The sequence below is a fragment of the Pollicipes pollicipes genome, unplaced genomic scaffold (genome assembly GCF_011947565.3).
Source record: "Pollicipes pollicipes isolate AB1234 unplaced genomic scaffold, Ppol_2.1 Scaffold_7261;HRSCAF=8764_pilon_pilon_pilon, whole genome shotgun sequence".
Lineage (NCBI taxonomy): Eukaryota > Metazoa > Arthropoda > Thecostraca > Pollicipedomorpha > Pollicipedidae > Pollicipes > Pollicipes pollicipes.
In genome coordinates this window covers 2,613,812-2,620,796 of record NW_023597054.1, presented here as the reverse complement: position 1 = coordinate 2,620,796, position 6,985 = coordinate 2,613,812, and positions in this window count along the sequence as shown.

Below are 6,985 nucleotides of genomic sequence, written 5' to 3'. Positions count from 1 at the left end.
AATTTTGACTGAATCATTCGATTTAACTGTTGATACAAGCGTAGGACCCCATTTCATTTACATATACTTCAGGGTTCTCTCAATATCTCTGAAGAAAACGGAAAAAACACGGAACTGGAACCTGTGTTACAATGGAGGGACACCTTGGCGATCAGCGATGTTTTTTGTGTCAATGGGGGTTCCTGTGCTGAGCCGGGGCCACCGTGTGCAGAAGGCCTCCCGTTGTAGGGAGGGCACATGTGGCGATATATCCTTCCAATGGCCACGGATCGACCAGGAGATCCCGGCCCCGTCTCGCTAGAATGGCAGCCAGAAGACCTTCTCGATGGGACGGAGTGAACCTCCAGTCCTTGACCGGAAGCGGTAATGTGCCCTTGGTTTTCTACTCGAAGGGCCACTTGACGGAGGGAAATAAGGGGCCTCATTATTGTGTGATAGAGTGGGGGTCCCATTATTGCTGAACAAAGTACGTCGAAATGAATGTTAAAAACGGAAGGACATCCCATGTTGCTAAGAACGCTCATTTTTCAGAATGGATTTGTGAAAAGTGCATCAAAAGGCTGAGCATGGCCGCCCGCAACCTCAAGAGCAAGGACAGCGATGTCTAGATGCAGCTTCCGTAAAACCCAACGGCTTCGAAGAACCACGAAAAAACAAAGAATCTACGTTTACTCTTCCAGTTCCACCACTAGATTCCGGCACCACCTCGCGGTGCTTTAAGAGCCAACCCTGTCTCATCATCAGTCTAAGAATCGCACACGTGAAATATGTGGCCAGACTGCCTTGTAGATGTAAGATTTGATGTCCTGAAGCGTTCAAACGTACTTCTTTCGGAAGGGTCATCATTTCCGTCCACCCGTTGGCCACGGCTCAGTATTAGCTATGGAGCCAACGCTGCGTGGCCTACGGAGACTGCAACGCCTGGAGTCGAAGTGTTTTTAAACTAAGATTTGCGATCACGCATGCTCGAAATTATGTCACCTAACTTTTATTACTAACCGATTCAAGTTTTTAAAGGTAATTATTTTAGAACCGCTTTCATTTTCGTCCACCGGTGGACCATGACGAAAAGTTAACCACTTAACGCTCCGCTGACTATGGAGGCTGCAACGCCTGGTATCGAGGTTTTTGTTGCTAAGATTTGCGAGCGTGCATGTTTAAAAACCACGCTATATAAATTGCATCACTTATCGATTCTGACTGAATGTTAAATATTTCCAGACAAACATGGTTTGTCGATGTTATACATTGTTGACCACTCGATCTACAATCAAAATTTTCACCCTCAAATTTCGATCAAACATATTGATCTACAATCTAACTTCGCGACGTCCTTAATGTCTGTAGAACGCAGATGAGACATTACCAAAGACCTTCTGAGTTATTTCGAATTAGAAAGAGTCTACTAAGCCATTGCAAATTAAGGACACCGGTGATTCATTCCATGCAGTCGTCAACGTCTTATTTCTGCGGTTCATTGACCTTAACATGCGCTCGGGTGGGGTCAAATTGACTCGCTCCCCGAAGGTTTTTCCGGAATGGTTTCCGAACGGCGCGGCACAGTCACGCCATGTTTTGCATAGCTGTAGAAAATAGAATAGCGGATCGCTTGGCATGACAAATTCAGATGCACTGACCTGTAAGGTCGCTGAACTATGGCCAAGGTCAAAGTCAAGCCATGGTTTAAGCGAAGTAAACTTCCAGGTAACGTCCAATCTGATGCAGCAGTGGAGTGTTAGACGAAGGCATACATCTCTGAGATGCTTTCTTAGTGCAACACAAATATTGATGAGCAAATTACGGTGACCTAAGTCAGGCATAAAGGTCGACCAAGGTTCAAAACAAACCTGTTATATTACTAGAGGGCTTGCTATATGAGGCAGTGTCTCGCTGCTCATTTGAATTTGTTGATAGCAGGAACCGCATTATAACATTGTCCATGGACTCTTAGAGGTCGAATAGGTCATGGACCTAAAATGACCTAGGTCAACATTTTGTTTTCAGAAACATTCTGCCTAGCATTACCTTCTCGCTCATTCAATCCAAAACTCAGAGCAGTCTCGTATGATTTTGGTCACCATGACCTTCAAAAGGTCAGGACAAGGTCACTGACCTTAACTGAGACATGTGACCTCTTGTTAAGAAACAGTTTATCTAGAGTTCTGGGGCACTTAAAAGACCAACCTGGCATTTGACCTTGTTGACCTTATTTGACCCAAAAGTCATGATCTAGAGATCTCAAACTTTCACCTAAGTGAGTTCACATACAGACCAACACAACTCTGTCAAGTTGGGGTCTAGCTCTTTTAGTTCCCGAGTCTCAGGGGGTTTAATTGATTCCTCACCCGACGAAGGGTATCTAGCCGGCCACCCGGGCGCGTGATAAAAATGTAACCAGAATTGATTTCACGGTAGCTTCTGGTTTCTGTTCTGGTTACAATGTAAAAAGTAACAAGAAAGAAGAACACTGTATCCCTTGTTAACATGTTAAACTATATCCGGGGATATTTTTTGTAGGGGATCACCGTTTTGTCAACCCTTTGTTCGTCTTAGCAAGGCTCTGGCTATCCCCTTCCTTCGCACAAAAGCAGATCAAGTCATCTACGTTGAATGACAGGCAATTAATGTTTGTTGGCCAATTCATACCTAGAGTAGGCAGCCTTCCGGCGGCATTTTTCTGGGGTGGTGTGGTGGTAAGGGAAGATAATTAGGAAAAAGGTACTTTTGCTGGTGTCCAACACATGTTTTACATTCCAATAAGTAGCAATGTGACCAAGAAATGTGCCACAAAACAGCCATGACAGCCCGGCCAGGGCAGTGGCTACCGACGTCAGATGGGAGCAAGGCTCAGACAAGGAATATAGGACTTTATAGAACTTATACAGAGAACTTAGGACTATAGAAGGACTTTCATTCTTGGTTTTCAAAGAAGAATGCTCAGTTCTATGGCTTAGGTTACACAGTTTTTGACAGTTTCAAATGTCCAAATTTGCTTCCTCTTAAATTGCCGAGACAACTCTTAATCCCTCGAAACACAGCCAGTGAAATTAAGGTGTGAGCAAAATTTGTTGTCTGTGAGATATTGATTCACTTTCAAAATTTCACCAGCCTATGCTCGCCATATTTTAGCATCTACCCTTTGGAGACAGATGCTTCCTCAATGTCCCAAAATATCTACCCCCTCATGGAATTTTGGCTACCCAGCAAAGACGATGTTGAAATGAATGAACAATATTGGGAAGCTTGATAGCCTTATTTGCCAAATGACATAATGATTCACATAGGCAATAGTGTGCACCAGTGAGAAATAGCTCCAGATGGATTTCTAGCATAGTAGTCATTACACCTGAATAAATAGCAATAACCGCCATCTCTTCCCTCTTCCAGTCATCCAGCTTGTTTTCCAGAAAAGAGATTGTGAAGTATGCCTCAAGCTTGCCACCCCCCCCCCCCCCCACTTTTTGAAATGCTTCTATGCATATGCTGTTGCATCGTTGCAATATTCTTTTACAGCACAAAGCAAACACAATGCTTTTTTAATGCTTCTTCTTATATGCACTGTACTGCATAAACAATAAATAGTACTTCCATCTGCACTATTTGGAACTGTGCAAGAATGTGGGATCTCAGAATAAGAATTTATCCAGAATTTTAATAATGTTTTAGCAAGGGAGTTACGTTACCAGCATGGCTAAGGGTTATGGTGCCCACTCAAAAGATAATGACTGCCTTTGCTGTTATGCCACCATTCAACCCATATAGCATTCACATGACATTCCTTGGCATAAGATGTCCCCATCCTAAATCACGGCTCTTCCAAAATAAACATAGATCTTTCTTAGTGCCAAGCAAAGATTCATATCAGCAAAGTTCAAATTATTGAGTGTGCTGTGATTGGCAAATCTGCACAAACACTAATTAAACTTGTCAGCAGTTGCCTCCCAAGAATAGGCAACAGATGTGCGATAGCAGCATGTCTAATTGATGTCATCATCTCCGAACTAAGTCATGCTCAATAGCTACCGTCAACAGGTGTGAACTAAGAGGCAACTCATGTACGTGACAGAAAACAGACAATTAGCAAGTCTAAAATCCTTAACATTAAAGCTTTTGATTTGCACCTCCCGCCCAATAGCATGTAGCACCCTGCACAGCGCTGCACGGATCCCACTACGATGACTGTAGCGGGTGCGTATTTTACGGACATTTTTTGGTAGCTATAAACCCTGTCATGCTCAAGACGCAGAGGAAAATCGTTCCCGCGCATTGCCCTGGCAAGTCTTCGGTAAAATGACAGATGGACAGGAATGACAGCAAAAAGCCATGGCCACGATAGTGTTACGTGCCGACCCTTTTCTTTGCATCTTGGTTCCTTCCGAGATGGTGAAAATGGTCTCTCTGTCTCTTGTCTCTCTGTCTCTCTGTATCGTTCCTCTCTATGTATCTCTGCTCTATGTCTCTTGTCTATCTGTTCTCTAGTTTCTGTCTCTTGTCTCTCTGTCTCTCTCTCTTCTCTCTCCTCTCTCCTCTCTCTCTCTCTCTCTCTCTCTCTCTCTCTCCTCTCTCTCTCTCTCTCTCTCCTCTCTCTCTCTCTCTCCTCTCTACATGAACGCTAAGTGTGCCCTCTCCACATATCCGGTGAAGTTAGCGATTTATTCAGCGATTTATCATCGACGAATTCAAATTTATCTGATAAAGATATCAAGATCATTATAACACGAGAACATGGAAAATGACCTTTATTTTGCAATTCGCAGTGACCTTCGAGGCCAAATGTTGGGTCAACCGGCGGGGAACTCGATATCACCCAAAAATAACCGGCCTATTTTAAACTTACAAACATCATAATATTCACCACAGAAAGACCAGCGCCCGTCGAAAAGTCCTGACCTATCAACAACGTAGTCAAGGTCAAACGTGGGCTCAGAGGACGGGGAACTCAAGATCACCCAAAAATTTCCGGCCGATTTTAGGCTCGCAAACATCAAAATATTCACCACAGAAAGAAATAGCGTCGGTCGAAAAGCCCGGACCTATCGAAGTCACGTCCAAGCCAGCATTCTCAGATGGGACCCACATGGACTAAACGTGGGGCAACTGTGTTAATTTTGGCATGGGCTACAGGTGGGCTTTTAACTGGGCTTTAGCTGGGTCCCACATGGGGCGCTCGCATCGTTTCATATTTTTATATGCACCAGAACTGTTCGTGCCGTGTACTGTTCCGTCGGAATTTATCACGCCAAGAAGAAATAACTCACCAGGAGGGAATGCTGGCATTGGTGGGATCCATGTGGGGCATACGTGGGCAAACTGGGCTCATGTCAACATGGGGTGCCGGTGGGCTGATATCCAGGCTTGATATGGGGCCATATGGACTGCCCATATGCTACATGCTCAATCAGGTTTCCACATGCACAATGCTGATGTGTACGCCAATCGTTTTTTATTGTCTTGGTTTACCATATCGTGTACAGCTATTCTAAAAATGGGAACTGCCGCCTGGACTGGGGGTCCACATGGGCTGAGCACGGGCTAGCTGGGCTCATGTCCATGTAGGTCGCGGGCGGGCTGGCATGTGGGCTCCATCTGGTACCCACATGGGCTGCCCATACACTAGTATACTTGGTGCAGGTGCCTTACGCTTGTTACCTTGTGCTTCCGCGCTGTATTTTTCCTTATTATGTACAAATGGGTACATAACAAGGGAGAACAGCACGGGTTGGGGCTCATATGGGATGTATGTGGGTCAGCTGGGCTCAAGTCAACATAGGCCGCAAAGAGGCTGGCCTTCGGGCTTCATGTCGGACCCAGATGGGCTGTCCACATGCTAATATCTTTTACGCAAGTGAATTAGTTTTCGGACTTTGCTCTCCATATATGGATATTTTATTACTGTGTACAAGCTAGTTTGCAACAAGGTGAGCGGCATAGACTCAGATCCAAACGGGCCGCAAGTGGGCATGCTGGCCACATACCAGCATGGGGTGCAAGCGGGCTAATGTTTAGCCCATCTGGGACCCAGGTTGGCTGCCCATATGCTGTCATATTGACAATGTGCGTCATACTTTTCGATCCGTGTGCTTCCTGGTTCGGTTTTACCGTGCACATACCAATAAGAGGGGTTGCCGGCATGGACCTCATCCGCACGGACTGCGCGTGGGGCGAACTTAGCTCACGTTAACATTGACCGAATCACTGTCATGTCACTCGAGGCGATTGGCGTGTTCCGTGCCGGGAGTTTGTGCGCTAAGGGCATGGAGTGAGCTCTCTTTTTGTGTTTTCACCGGTGGATGGATGATCGCCCGCGTTTGGAGCTCCCCCGGTAATTAATGGTGTTCCGCTGACCGGCCAGCCCGCTGGGATATCAGCAATGGCGAGTGGGGGTCTAGCATTGACCGGTCCGCTGACCAGGTGGGCCGGCAGCAGCGAGCGTACCGCTAACCTCTATCTTCTCTAACGCTGGTCGGAGTTTCTGGCGGTTTCATGCAGCTCATCAGATGCAGGTTCTTTGGGCTGCTTGGTGTTCAAATAACACAGGACCCAGAGGGCCATGCTTGGACTTATCGACAGCTTTAGTGTCAGAAGTCCGACATGGACGACTCGACGCAATTGTTTCACTAATTGGAGGCTAATATTCCAGTTACCTGATTCCAGTCTGTAAAGACTTTCAGCATGTGAAGAGTACGTTCATGGTATTATAAGTCCCGCACCAGTTTCCGGTGCCTGCTGTAGACACGAATTCCTTCCTTGTCAACCGTACAAAGGGGCGGGAGATACAGGGCAATAGCCCTCCTTGGACCTCGAAGGGGCCCTTGGCTCCGAGGGGGTCATCGCTGGCCGAACAGTCGCAGTTTTTCAACACAAAACGCATCAAAACTGGGACCTCTGTACTTTCAGGCGACCAAGAACAGTTATAAGCGAAAGTGAGGGACCTATGAGAAGTCAAAAAACTATTCGCTGATTGGAAAAGTTTGAACAGGAAATA